Consider the following 12,394-nt stretch of genomic DNA (forward strand, 5'->3'; position numbering starts at 1 on the left):
CTGGGACCCCTAGGCGCTGAGCAGCTGGTGGGTGCCGTGAGCCCACTCTCCAGCACGGGGGACACACGGGACATGGAGCTGGAGGTGGGTCCAGGAGACTGAATCCTGCTGCTGGCGGGAGTCGGGCCTGAGCACGGCCCTGGGCGTCCTTCCCGACCTCGTGAGCCCTCGAGGGAAAGACAGGGGCCTCAGCCAGCCTGGGCTTCTCCGAGCCGGAGGCCTCTGTCCCCCAGACCGCTCTGGGCCGTCTAGCAGTCGCTGCCCGCCGGCCTGGGGAAGGGGCGGGCGGCCGCAGGGGCTCATGTGATGCGGGGCGGGCCTGGGGACGCGCCGGTGGGGGAGGTCGCCTGCAGCCTGCAGCAAGGCAGCCAGCTGTGTCGCTGTGATAGTGTGGCCAGGCCAGGAAGAGTCGTGCAGCTGTGCCCACTGCTTCCTCAACAGGAACCATCTGGGCCCAGCCCTGCCCGGCTTTCCCTCACGGCCATTCCGTCCTGACTTTCCAACAACTTCCTCCTACCACCCGGCCGGTGACACCCCACCCACCCTGGCCCTGGCCCTGGCCCTGGCCCGCTGGGTGTGTTCCCTTGACCTGGGCAGGGGCGCAGCTCAGCAGCATGGGGGCAATGTCCATCCTGGCCAAGCCTCCAACTCCCACGCTGCCCAGCCCACCTGTCTCCCCTCTGGCCTGGCCCTGTCTTCAGTCTGGGCTGGTCTGGGGGTCTCTGCCCTCTCTTGCCCTCAGCCAGACTTCCCCCAGGGCCGCCTGCCCAGGGCCAACTGTTCAAGGGCATCGCCTGTAACCTTGAACCTGACCTCTGGGTTAGCCCTGGTCTGATCCGGTCCTGCCGCTCTGGCCAGCTCCCCTCCAGTCAGGGCTTTCCCCTCGCGGCCTGAGGGTCCTGCCCCCACCCACCCTGGAAGTACTGCCCGCCAGGCTGGGCAGGCTAACCCCCTCTCTGGGCTTGGCCTCCTGGCTGGGGGCTCCTCAGGGACCCTTACCCCACTTCCCGATGGACGCCTTGGGGAACAGTGCCAATTCGGGCTCACGGGTGGAATTTGCTGGGGGGGTTCGGGCTGCTCCCCACTCTGACGGACGCCAGAAACAAGGTCAGGGCCCTCTGTGACCACTCAGCCCGGAAGCGGGTGTCCCAGACCCTGCTCCCCACTCGGCACCCCGCACAGGGGAGGCGGGGCCCTTCACAGTCACTCAAACGGCCGCTTGGTGAAGGTGGTGACCGCCGTGGGAAGACCCCTCGAAGTGTGGCCCTCGCCCTCCACTGGCCCGGCAGTCAGTCCCTGGGGATCGTACCTCGGCCGCAGTCTCAGGGCCTCTGACAGGCCAGAGGCGTGCAGCCCGCAGACCCGGGGCTGATGCACAGGTTTCTGTGCTATTCCGACAGAACTGAATTGGATTGTAGGTAACTCCTGCCCGTGGGGAGCAGTCCAAGCAGTGCAGAGGGCGCAGGGCAGCAAGTAAGAACCCCTACCAGTGCCTCCCGCTCTTTCCCCAGAGGCCACCGTCACAGCAGGTGGGCGTCCCTCTACAGTCCAGGCAGGGACAGACCCTGTCTGTTCCTGGAAGGGGCTGCGACGTGCATGTCCCCTCAGGGTGCACTGCCCCGGGGCCCCAGGGTTCAGGTGGAGGGGAGGGTGCTGGGAGCCAGGGGCCAGTCCCTGGCTTCGCTACTGTCCTCACGGCCCCTCCTGGCTTCCCCTGCTCTCAGTCAGGGTGGGATTCAGGGTCACCCTGGCCAGTTTCCTCAGCGTGTGTGACACCCTGATCACAGTGGTTCCAGCTCCCAGACTGTTCCAGGAGGAGATGCCACGGGGGACGCCGGGCACGGCCTGCCTCGGGGTCGGCGGTGCAGCTGTCACTCGCACTGGTGCTGGGGTTCTCACCTCGCCCCGTTTTCCAGGCTGCAAGCAGTGGGGCCTCTGCGAACTGGGAAGCGAGAGGGTCTTGGGAAGGCACAGGCCCCTCCCCTGTGAAGGCAGCCCCCACCCCAGCTCTGGGCAGTCGTTCGGGGCGCTTGCACCTGCAGGGAGCACCCCAGATGGGCCACTTCCACTTTCGTGAGGAGGCGTCTCATCCTGCCTGGTTTTCTGATCAGAGGGGCTGACAGAGGTTGGGTTGAAAGAAAAGCAAGTTGCCCACGAGTGGGGAGCGGGGGCTGCCCGGCCCTTGGTGGCCACCTCGAGGGTGCTTGCCTGCTCCCCGCTCCCCCCAGGCCGGGCAGTTGGGGCTTGTGGGGAAGCAGACGTTGGCGGTGGCTTTCGGAGCTGGGCGGCCCGGGAGATAAGGACCCGAGGAGGAAGTGACTGCAGCAGGAGTGGCTGCACGAGCGGGTGGGGCTGCTCCCTCCAGAGGCCACGGCAGCCAGCACCCACCGCTGGACGGGGGGCAGGGGCGAGGGACCTTCTCCCCTACGGGAGGCAGACATTCAACCAAAAAGCCCCCATTGATGTGGCCCGTGGGGCAATCAGGGGAGGTGATTTGGAAGCTGTGTCTGAGGGATCAATTAAGAGCTGCCCCTGCGGAAGTGAAGAGCATTCCAGATAGAGGGGCCCGGAGGCGGTCACATTTTCAGGCTTTCAGGATTCTGTAGGATAGCCAGAGAGCTGGAGGGAGGCCAGCGGGGCTCAGTGGTGAGATGACACTGGGTGGAGGTGGGCAGGGAAGCCCATCGGGCTGGGTGTCTTATTTCCGCCTCCTCTCCTATCCTGTAGGAGCCCCCATGACTGCTGGGTGGATGGATGGATTGGAGGGTGAGTGGATGGGTGGGTGGATGGATGGATGCGAGGGTGGGTGGGTGGATGGATGGGAGAGTGGAGGGAGGATGGGTGGATGGATGGATGGATGGGAGGGTGGGTGGGTGGATGGGTGGATGGGAGGGTGGGTGGGTGGATGGGTGGATGGGAGGGTGGGTGGGTGGGTGGATGGGAGGGTGGGTGGGTGGGTGGATGGGAGGGTGGGTGGGTGGGTGGGTGGATGGGAGAGTGGAGGGAGGGATGGGTGGATGGATGGATGGATGGGAGGGTGGATGGATGGGAGGGTGGGTGAATGGGTGGATGGATGGGTGGGTGGATGGGAGGGTGGGTGGGTGGGTGGATGGGAGAGTGGAGGGAGGGATGGGTGGATGGGAGAGTGGAGGGAGGGATGGGTGGATGGGAGAGTGGAGGGAGGGATGGGTGGATGGGAGAGTGGAGGGAGGGATGGGTGGATGGGAGAGTGGAGGGAGGGATGGGTGGATGGGAGAGTGGAGGGAGGGATGGGTGGATGGGAGAGTGGAGGGAGGGATGGGTGGATGGATGGATGGGTGGGTGGGTGGATGGGTGGATGGATGGGTGGGTGGGTGGATGGATGGGAGGGTGGGTGGATGGGTGGATGGATGGGTGGGTGGGTGGATGGGTGGGTGGGTGGGTGGATGGGTGGATGGATGGATGGATGGGAGGGTGGATGGATGGATGGGAGGGTGGATGGATGGATGGGAGGGTGGATGGATGGATGGGAGGGTGGATGGGAGCGAGGGATGAGCAGATGGGTGGATGGATGGATGGGAGGGTGGATGGGTGGATGGATGGAGGGATGGAGGGAGGGATGGGTGGGTAGATGGATGGGTGACTGATGGATGGATTAGTGGAAACATGATTCTATGCAAATCTCATGCCAGCCACGCTTTAGAGAGGAGGTACTGGGACTCACAGGGGCGACAGTCCCAGTCACAAAGCACCCAAAAGAGGGATATGAGTCACAAGGCAGCCCCAGAGGAGGCCAGATGGGGAGATGTGGGCTACACGTGAGCCAAGACAGACCAGCACCCCCGGACCAGTGCCTGGCTGGAGGCCAACCTCTGCTTCCAGGTCCAGAGTGAAGTGTGGCCAGATGGTGGTGGTCAACAGGGATGGTGCAGGAGAAAACCTGCCCCCATGGGCTCACTTGGGGCAGACAGGAGGGGCCAGCCCAGGGCTGGACACCCTGCCCGCCAATCCCTAGTCAGGGTGTCACTGAGCAAACAGAGCCATGGAGAAGGGCCACTTGCATCCTGGGTTGATGCCTGGGAATCCTGCACATGAGGCTGGGCTCTGGGGCGGTCGGCACACTCACTGGCAGGAGAAGGGGAAGCCCTCAGGACGCTACTCCCCACCTGTGCGCCACACACCCTCCAAGGAAGACAGACCAGCTTTCCTCAACCCCTGACCCCAGCTGTGTGGCTGGTTCAGGGGAGGTGGGTCACGGGGCCCAAGACCCTAAGTGGTCTGCCTTTAGAGACCCGGCCCAATAAGGGCGTGCCCCAGGCCCAGCTTCTGGGAGCCAGGGGCCTGGTGTAGTGCCCTCGGGGGACCGGGGCTCTGTGGTCTGTGGCTGGGCGGCACGCACATTCCGAACCTGGAGGTGGGTGTGGAGTGGCAGGGGAGCCATGCCCACTCCTCTTGTCCTGAACTTCACTTGCTTGACGAGCAGGCCTGGGGCTTTGGGCTGAGCTCAGTGAGGACAGAGTGTGAGGATGGACACAGAGTGCTGGCAGTGACAGTGATGACAGCCAAGTCCCCTTGACTCAGCGCTGAGACGTCTCCTCAGTCAGCACCTGAACTTAATACCTGTCACCGTCACCAAGAGGCTCCGAGAGGCTCAGCAGGCTGCCCACGTCACCAGCCGGTGCGTGGGGCCGGGGTGTGGGGCTGCGCTGGGTCCAGTCAGACCCAGAGCGGGGCTGGGGGAGCTGGGCGGGATGGGCGAGGGTCCCGCTGCACCAAGAACCCCAGCCCTCACCGCCCCACCCCTAGTCTCTTTGCTTACCAGCCACCCCCTCCAGCGGCATCGGGCAAGGCCGTCCATTCCGAGGGATGGGAAACCCAGGCTCAGAAGGGAAGAGTGTCACCTCTGCGTGACCCCAACACTCCTGGGGACCTGCCTGCCGGCAGAGCGCGCCCTCTGGGCTGTGGGGAGCTGCCCACCCTGCTCCCTTGAGCAGCCAAGCTGCAAAGGGGAAGGCCCCTCCCCGAGGCCACTTTCCCCTTGAGGAGCCCCAGGTGGAGGGTGGGGTAGGCCCCGGCAGGTCCTGGTTTCTCTCTGACTCTGGGCTGAGGTTTCCCGCATCCTGGGCACCCCCCACCCCGTCCCTCGAGCTGCCCGCCTGCAGAGGAGCCAGTGTCTACCCCGCATCTCAGCAATCAGCTCTAAACGCATTTCCTGTGAGCCCATGAGGCATGAGCCCAGTGGATCTGAGGCTGTGTTTGATCCAGAAAGAATAAAAAAGGAAAACCTCTCCACTGGGAACGATGTCGTTTTTCACTTTTTGCCCCCTTTTCTCCTCCCCCTCCTGCCCCTTGGGCACTAGCTCAAGGGAGAGAAGCTTTACTCATTCATGTTGTTTATTGCCTGTCCCTCCACTAGGAGGTCAGCTCTGTGCGCCAGGTTTTTTTCTTTTAAATAGACTCTGTTTTTTAGAGCAGTTTTAGGTTTACAGAAAAATCGAGCCGCTGCCCCCTCACACTCACAGGCTCCCCCATTATCTCACCCCTACCAGGTGGTACCTTGATTACAACTGATGGACCTGCACCACCATCACTCAGAGTCCGCAGTCTACACCAGGGTCACTCTCGGTGGTGTACATTCCGTGGGTGTGGGCAAGTGTATAATGACCTGTATCCACCATCGTAGTCTCATGCAGGGTAGTTTCACTGCCCTGAAAGTCCTTTGTGCTCTGCCTGTTCATCCTCCCTCCCCCCAACCCCCCGCCACCACTGATCCTTTCACCATCTCATAGTTTTGCCTTTCCCAGCATGTTTCAGAGTTGGAATCACACAGTCTGTAGCCTTTTCAGATTGGCTTCTTCACTTAGTAACTTGCATTTAAGGTTCCCCCATGCCTTTTCATGGCTTGACAGATCACTTCTTTTTAGTGCTGAGTAATATTCCACTGTCTATTTATTATGAAGCACAGTCTATTTATCCATTCACCTCGAAGGACATCTTGGTTGCTTCCAAGTTTTGTCGATTGGGAATAAAGCTGCTGTAAACGTCCACGTCCAGGTTTGCGTGTCTGCAGTCCCAGCGTCTGTGGATTAGTGTCCTCTTCTTATAAGGACACTGGCCACCCCAGCAACCTCATCTTCAAATACAGTCACATTCTGGGGTACTGGGGGGTCAGGGCTTCAACCTACGAATTTTGTGGGGACACAATGCAGCCCATAATCTGTTCTTCGAGGCTTTAGGTGGAGCGCAGCCTGTGGACGCCTTGATTCTGGCCTCCCTGCCTCCGGAACTCGGAGAGGACACAATTCTGCTGCTTTCAGTCTGCCGTCCACCGTAGCCTGTTGCACAGCCCAGGCAAGGCGTGGCCGCGTCACTGGTTATTCCCATCTCACAGACGGGAAGCCAGAGGCCAGTGGTCTGCGTGAGCTTCCCACGCACTCAGCGGTCTGTGCTTTGCACATGCACTTACTGAGCACCTACCGGAGCTGGACGCTACTCTCTGTGCTGGGGAGCCGGGGCGAGTGAGGCTAGGTGCCGCCTTACCGGTCGGAGGACACCGCGAGCCGAAGAGCAGCAAAACAATCCACGTTTTGCGCTACTTGGGTGTGCGGGAAGGCAGTCTCGCGAGAGGGCAACCTAGCAGGTGGGAAGTCTCGCGGGTGGGAAGTCTCGCTGGAGGGCAGTCTCGCGGGAGGGAAGCGGAGTGCCGCCCTGGCTCGCTGGGAGGAGGTGCTTTTCTCGCGTCTCCTGTGGGAAGCGCCCTTGAGCAGAGCCCCCTGCTAGCGTAAGGGCCCCGAGGCCGGCCTTTCAGAACCCCGGGGTCCCTTCTGGGCTCCCTACCAGGCCCGCGCTCCTTCATCCTGGCCTCTGGTAAGACTCGTCAGCTCCCCTGGAAGGCAAGACCCTCCCTACCCAGGCGTCGCCGCCTCCCAGGTGGCGGGGACAGACTCCCAGGCTGGCTTGAGGCAAAAATATGGCGCATTGGGACGTATTTGGATGTAAATATTTTCAGCTGCGAGAGTAGTTGAGAGAGGAGGTCTTGTTCCCGGGCGTCTCTGCGGAAGCCGGGAATCTGGGCCATCTGGCGCCTCTTCAGCTGCCCCCCTTCCTCGCTCCGCGGGCGTGGGGGGAAGGGGAGGCTCCACCTGGCCCCTGGGGGCGGCTGCGCCTCCCCAGCCTCACTTTCCCCATCCGCCCAGTGGGGGCGTGAGGGTGAGAGGGGGGCATTGGGACGCCCGGCGCCCCAGGAGCAGTCTGGTTACCTTTCCTCCCTCTTGGCTCTGACCCAGGCCAGGGGAGGGGCCAGGTGTGGCCCCGCGGGTAAACCCCATGGCCTGTCAGGGGTGCAGGAGGGCTCGGCCGCCTCCCCGGATGCAGGGAGGACCCTGGGATTCCCGCTCCTCCCCCTACCAGACCAGCCTCCTCCCAGCAGAGCTCGAGGGCAGCCTGGGAGCCCGGGAGCAGTGTCAGGACTCAGCCTGGACCGGGGCTGGGGCTGGGGGCCTCCACGCACCACCTTTCACTGGTTCCTCAGCTCCCATCCAGGCCCCGATCAAGCCACCTCTGTGTGCCTCTCCAGGCTGTGGCTCTGCGCGGTCTTTATGACGTCCCCTCGCCTAGAATGCCCACCAGTGCCTCCCCGACAGCCAGCTCAGCCTTCCTTTACTAGAGCTGTGGGGTCATGGGTGATGTGAGCTGGCAAAGCCCTCGGAGATGGCTCGGGGCAGTGGTTCCAGACAGGTGCACTGGAGGGGGCTCAGGGTCGGGCGGGAGGCTGCTGGGCCCCCTCCCGTTTCAAATGGGGAAGCAGAAGCCTAGTGGGGGTCGTTTCAGTACTGGCCCAAGGTCACCAGGCAGTGAGTGGCAGAGCCATCTTGGCCTCATCTTCAGGTTCTCTCTCTCCTCCACTGGCCTCTAAGCAGGGCTGGCGGTGGCCCAGGTCCAGCCTGGGGGTTCACGGGTACTAAGCCTTGCACTTCCTGGGGATGCTTTCAGCTGCAAGTAACAGGATGTCCAGCCAACAGTGGTTTAACAAACAATCACGTATATTTTCTGGAACTGGAGAAGGTGGTGCTGGATTAGGTGCCGTGAGCCGATGATGTCATCAGGGACCCCAGCTCTTCCCATCCTCGTGCTCTGCCGTCCCCTGAGTGCTGGCTTGTTGCCTCATGGTTCCAAGGTGGTTGCTCTGGCTGCAACTCTCACAGCTTGTGACCGCTGCGTTCAAAAAAAGGAAGAAAAGGAGCCAGGGAGGAAAATCTTTCCCAGAAATTTTCAGGCAGTTCTCCCCTTCCAGCTTGTTGGCTAAACTGTGGCTGTGCCTAGCTGCAAGGGAGGCTGGGAACATCCTGTGAGGTCCCTGCCTTTGGGAGGGGTTGAGCTGGCCACGTGCACTTGGGGGTGGGGAGTGGCCAGGGCTCAGAGGAGGCAGGGGTGGCAGGACTGGGGAGGAGAGAAGGAGCTTCTCCGAGGCTGGGAGAGGGTGGGTTTAGGAGAGAAGGGAGAAGGGCTGGCCCTGCTGGTGCGCAGCACCCAGACCCGTAGGAGGCCAAGGGTGTGTCGAGGGGGTGACCCCAGGCTCCTGCCTCAGTGACAGTGCCCTGGGCCCTTCACGGTGGACCTGGGCGTGGGCCACACAGCCTAGAGTGGTGACAGTGGGCTGAGGGGCCTGTCCTGGTGAGGGGCTGAGGGCTGCTCTGCTGGGACACAGACGAGGTATGAGTTGCTTCTTGTCTCCAGGGGCCGAGGCGTGCACTCACATCTACAGAGTGGAGGTGCTCTTCTCGTCCTGGGTGTACCCCCTGCCGGATGGGCATTTCCCTCTGCCCGGCTGGACGCCGCCTGCTGCTGGGCACCCTCAGGAGCCCCTGCCCCTTCTCAGCACAAAAGGGACGCTCAGCGATGCCTTCCTCCTGTTGCCTGCCACCTACGAAGAGCCCCAAAGAGGTTAGCTTTTATTGTTTGCCCTGAAAAATCTCAACTTTTGCTTTTCAAATGAAGAGTCCCCTGGTTCCTTTAGCTGTTAATTCACGCACCACATACTGATATTTGTGTTTATGGAGGGCAGGCGTCTGTCTCCTCACCAGTGTCCCCTGCCCCTGGAGCCGTGCCTGGCCTACAGAAGGTGATCAATAAGTATTGCTACTCGCCGAATGAATGAGTGAAGCAGTACATGAACTGCAGCCTCCCCTGTACCAGGCCCGGGAGGCCAGCGTGCACTCAGTCTGGTTACATGTATGTGTGTGTTTACCACGTGTGAGTCTTCCTTTCCAGCTGGACTGCAGCCCGTGGGCAGGGACTCCTTCCCGAGGCCTCCCCCGGCCCACCCCGTGAGGACCTCCCACATAGCTGCGGTCATGGGGGCCCCGGGAGACAGGTGACGCCTTATGAACAGGAGAATTTGCACAGAGTGAGGCGGGTCTTGTAAGACCATCGGGCCCATGAGGGACGCAACACCATAGGCTGGTGAAGCAAACGGCTTCGCCCACAGTGTCTGCAGCCCCGGCCTGCTGGGCTGTGGTTTGGGCAGGCTTCCTGGCTGCCCTGGGCCTCAGTTTCCCCATCGTCAGCTGGAGATAACAGGCGTGAGAGGAAGCAAGATGTTCTCTTCAGGAAGAGCCCGGGCAGGGCGGGCCTGTGACTGCTGCCCTGCCCGGGACCTCGGCTACAGAAGGTCTTCCTGCCAGGGTCCCCCAGGCACCTGGTCGGCACCACCTCCCCGTCCCAAACAGTCGCCGTGGGGTCACTGTCTGCGGGGTCGTGGTTGGAGCTCCAAGTCCGAGGCCGCATCCGGCAGCCTTATCTCAGTTCCTGGGAACTTCCCCCGGGGCCAGCTGCAAAGGTGGCCCCAGAGATACTAGGAATGGGGGTGGGTGCTTTCCTGCCCGTGACATGATTAAGTAACAAGAGCAGTTGCTGGTGGGAACATGAGCGGCCACACCAGCCATCTGGCCCTGCCCAGCCCCGCTCTGCCTCGCTCCAAATTTATCTCCCCGGCCCAGCCCTGCTGACTGGTGCTATCACTCCCAGGATGGATGGGGGAATTACCGCGGCCTATGCTTTGCAAGAAGCTTATAACAAAGCCCGCAGCCAAACCCGAGGTGCAGAGTGAGGCTGCTTCCCCAGGGGCACCTGGAGTGCCTGCAGCCAGGCTCCCGGCCACTGGCCCCGAGCGCGTTCCTGTGCCCCCGCCCCGCCCCGCTGCAGGATGCTGTTCTGCTCACACACCTGCACTCTGTACGGTTCCTATCGGCCCCCAAGTGTAACCGAATCCAAAAATATTAAACCGGGGCCCATCTGTTGGCCAACTGATGAGCGCAGATGTGCTCTGGATCTCAGAGGCAACTGGCAGCCCGTCAAGGCTGTTAGAAGCGGCACCTGCTGCCTGTTTTCCCCCTTCCGCCGCCCCTCCTGGGCCCAGGAGCCTGTGGCCAAAACACGCCCCCACCCCGGAAGGGGCTGGCTCCCCCCGCCGACCAGGAGGAGCGTCCCAGGGCAGGACCCACAAAGAGCCTCACCCACCGGCGGGGAGCAGGGACCCCCGGGTCCAGTTGGGTCCCTTTGCCCTGAGCCCCCTGTCAGCCCACCATGGGGTTAAAGCGGGGACAGGGCCAAGGGCTGCTCTGGAAGGAGGTGGACAGCGGCCGAGCAACAGGCAGGCCACCTGGGGGCGTTTGCACCTGCGCTGCCCCCTGCCCAGAGCTCTCCCCAGGGGCCACCTGCCCCTCCCCCACCTCCTGCAGATCTTTGCTAAGACAGGGTTGGAACTAGACAAATACGACTGTTTCTTTCTTGCTTTGAGACTCACATCAAGACCCGTCTACCTCATGTTATGAACATCTTTACTGGTCCTATTTCAAGAGGGGAAGAGAAAGGAAAACGCCAGCTGTTTCCTCCCCAGGACAGTGGCGGACGTGGGGAGACCAGCACAGAGGCTATCATTCAGGAGTTCCAGGATGGGGCTGGACAAGGAGGCAGAGGTGTTGGGGGCTGAGAAGGGGCTGGAGTCTGGACGTAGCCAAAGGAAGAAATAACAGTATGGCCGGAGGAGAAAGCTGAGGCCTGAGAGGTGGTGGCCCTGCCTCTTCCCACCCATCAGGCGCTCCTGTGGTCCCCACCTGCTCAGTGCCAGGGACAGCCAGGTGAGCGGCAGCCCCAGACTCGGGTCTGGATGGCTGGTCGGAACCAGGGCCTGCCCAGAGGGATACGGGCCGTTGAGGCCAAGTCCCAGGCGTCCGCCCTCCACTGGATAGGTGGGAGACCTGTGTCCAGGTGGAGGAGAGCATGGCCTTGGCCGGCGCCCTGGCTTTCCATGGGGGCTGTGGGCGGGCAGGAGGGCCGTCGCCTTTCAAGGCACTTTCCTCTGTCCCTGAGGGCCACGGTCTCCCAGGCAGGAGACAATAGAGCTGGAATTTGAACCCAGCGCCGCCTCTAAGCTCTAGACATCCACGCCCTCTGGTCCCCAGACGGCTGAGATGTGGGACACAGGCCAGCCCCGCTTTCCTGAGCCGGGGGGACCAGGCACCAGATCTGCAACCCGGGGGTCCTGCCCTTACAGCCAGTCCTGCAGACCCCTCGGGGGGCCTCAGCACAAGGGCTCCCCACCCAGGGGGCCCAGGGGCCCTGTCTCACCCACTCCTTGGAAGCCTAGTTTTCCCTGTCAAATGGGAATCAGAAGAACAAGTATCCTGGTATCTTTCTGAGAATTGTCTAGATCCGTGGCTTTCAAGCCTTTCTGAGTATGAGCTGTAGTGGGAAATACATTTTCTACCCTGCCCAATGTTTCCTTGCTCCTGTGTGTCACATGCGTTTGCTGGTGCCTCTGATGTTCTATGGCTCGTGGAAGCCTCACCCCCATCTCTGCCTCTGTCTTCACGTGACGTCTCCCCGTGTGCATGTCTGTCTCTGTGTCCAGATTTCCCCTTTTTATAAGAATACCAGTCATACTGGGTGAGAACCCACCCTGGCGATCTCATCTTAACTAATTACATCTGCAGTGACCCTGTTTCCAAATAAGATCACGTTCACAGCTGCTGGGGTCGAGACGTCAACATGGATTTGAGGAGGACTCAGTTCAACCCACAGCGGTTAAATACCCTGAATTTCACCCCAGCGCCAGCCCTGGCTTCCCAGAGAGTAAGTGCATGTGGCAACGCGGCACGATTTGGGTGTGGGCGAGGGGCTTGCATTCTTGGGCGGTGGGGCTGCAGTGCAGGCGCCCTGAGGCCCCTGCCCCTGGCGCTGCTGTCATGGCCGCCTGCTTGAAGCTTTCGTATTAGTCTCACTCAAGTGGCTTGGACAGACCCTGGAGGAGCCGGTCACACTCCATTGGGCCAATAATACGGATTTTGAGACCGAGTCAGAGCAGTGCTGATTGAATACACCGCATTGGTGCCCCTAATAGGCTACTGATCTGGGC

At 61.8% G+C, this 12,394-nt stretch overlaps 1 long non-coding RNA gene across 1 annotated transcript; it reads left to right on the plus strand.

Annotated features, from left to right (window-relative positions):
- Nucleotides 1–6,690: 6,690 nt before the first annotated feature.
- Nucleotides 6,691–12,194, plus strand: LOC137214675 (uncharacterized). The gene is made up of 3 exons (XR_010938982.1): nt 6,691–6,846; nt 8,716–8,922; nt 11,973–12,194. It is a non-coding gene; the product is annotated as an uncharacterized lncRNA (long non-coding RNA).
- The last annotated feature ends 200 nt before the right edge of the window (nt 12,195–12,394 follow it).

Source organism: Pseudorca crassidens, chromosome 20, assembly GCF_039906515.1.
Source record: "Pseudorca crassidens isolate mPseCra1 chromosome 20, mPseCra1.hap1, whole genome shotgun sequence".
Taxonomy (NCBI): domain Eukaryota; kingdom Metazoa; phylum Chordata; class Mammalia; order Artiodactyla; family Delphinidae; genus Pseudorca; species Pseudorca crassidens.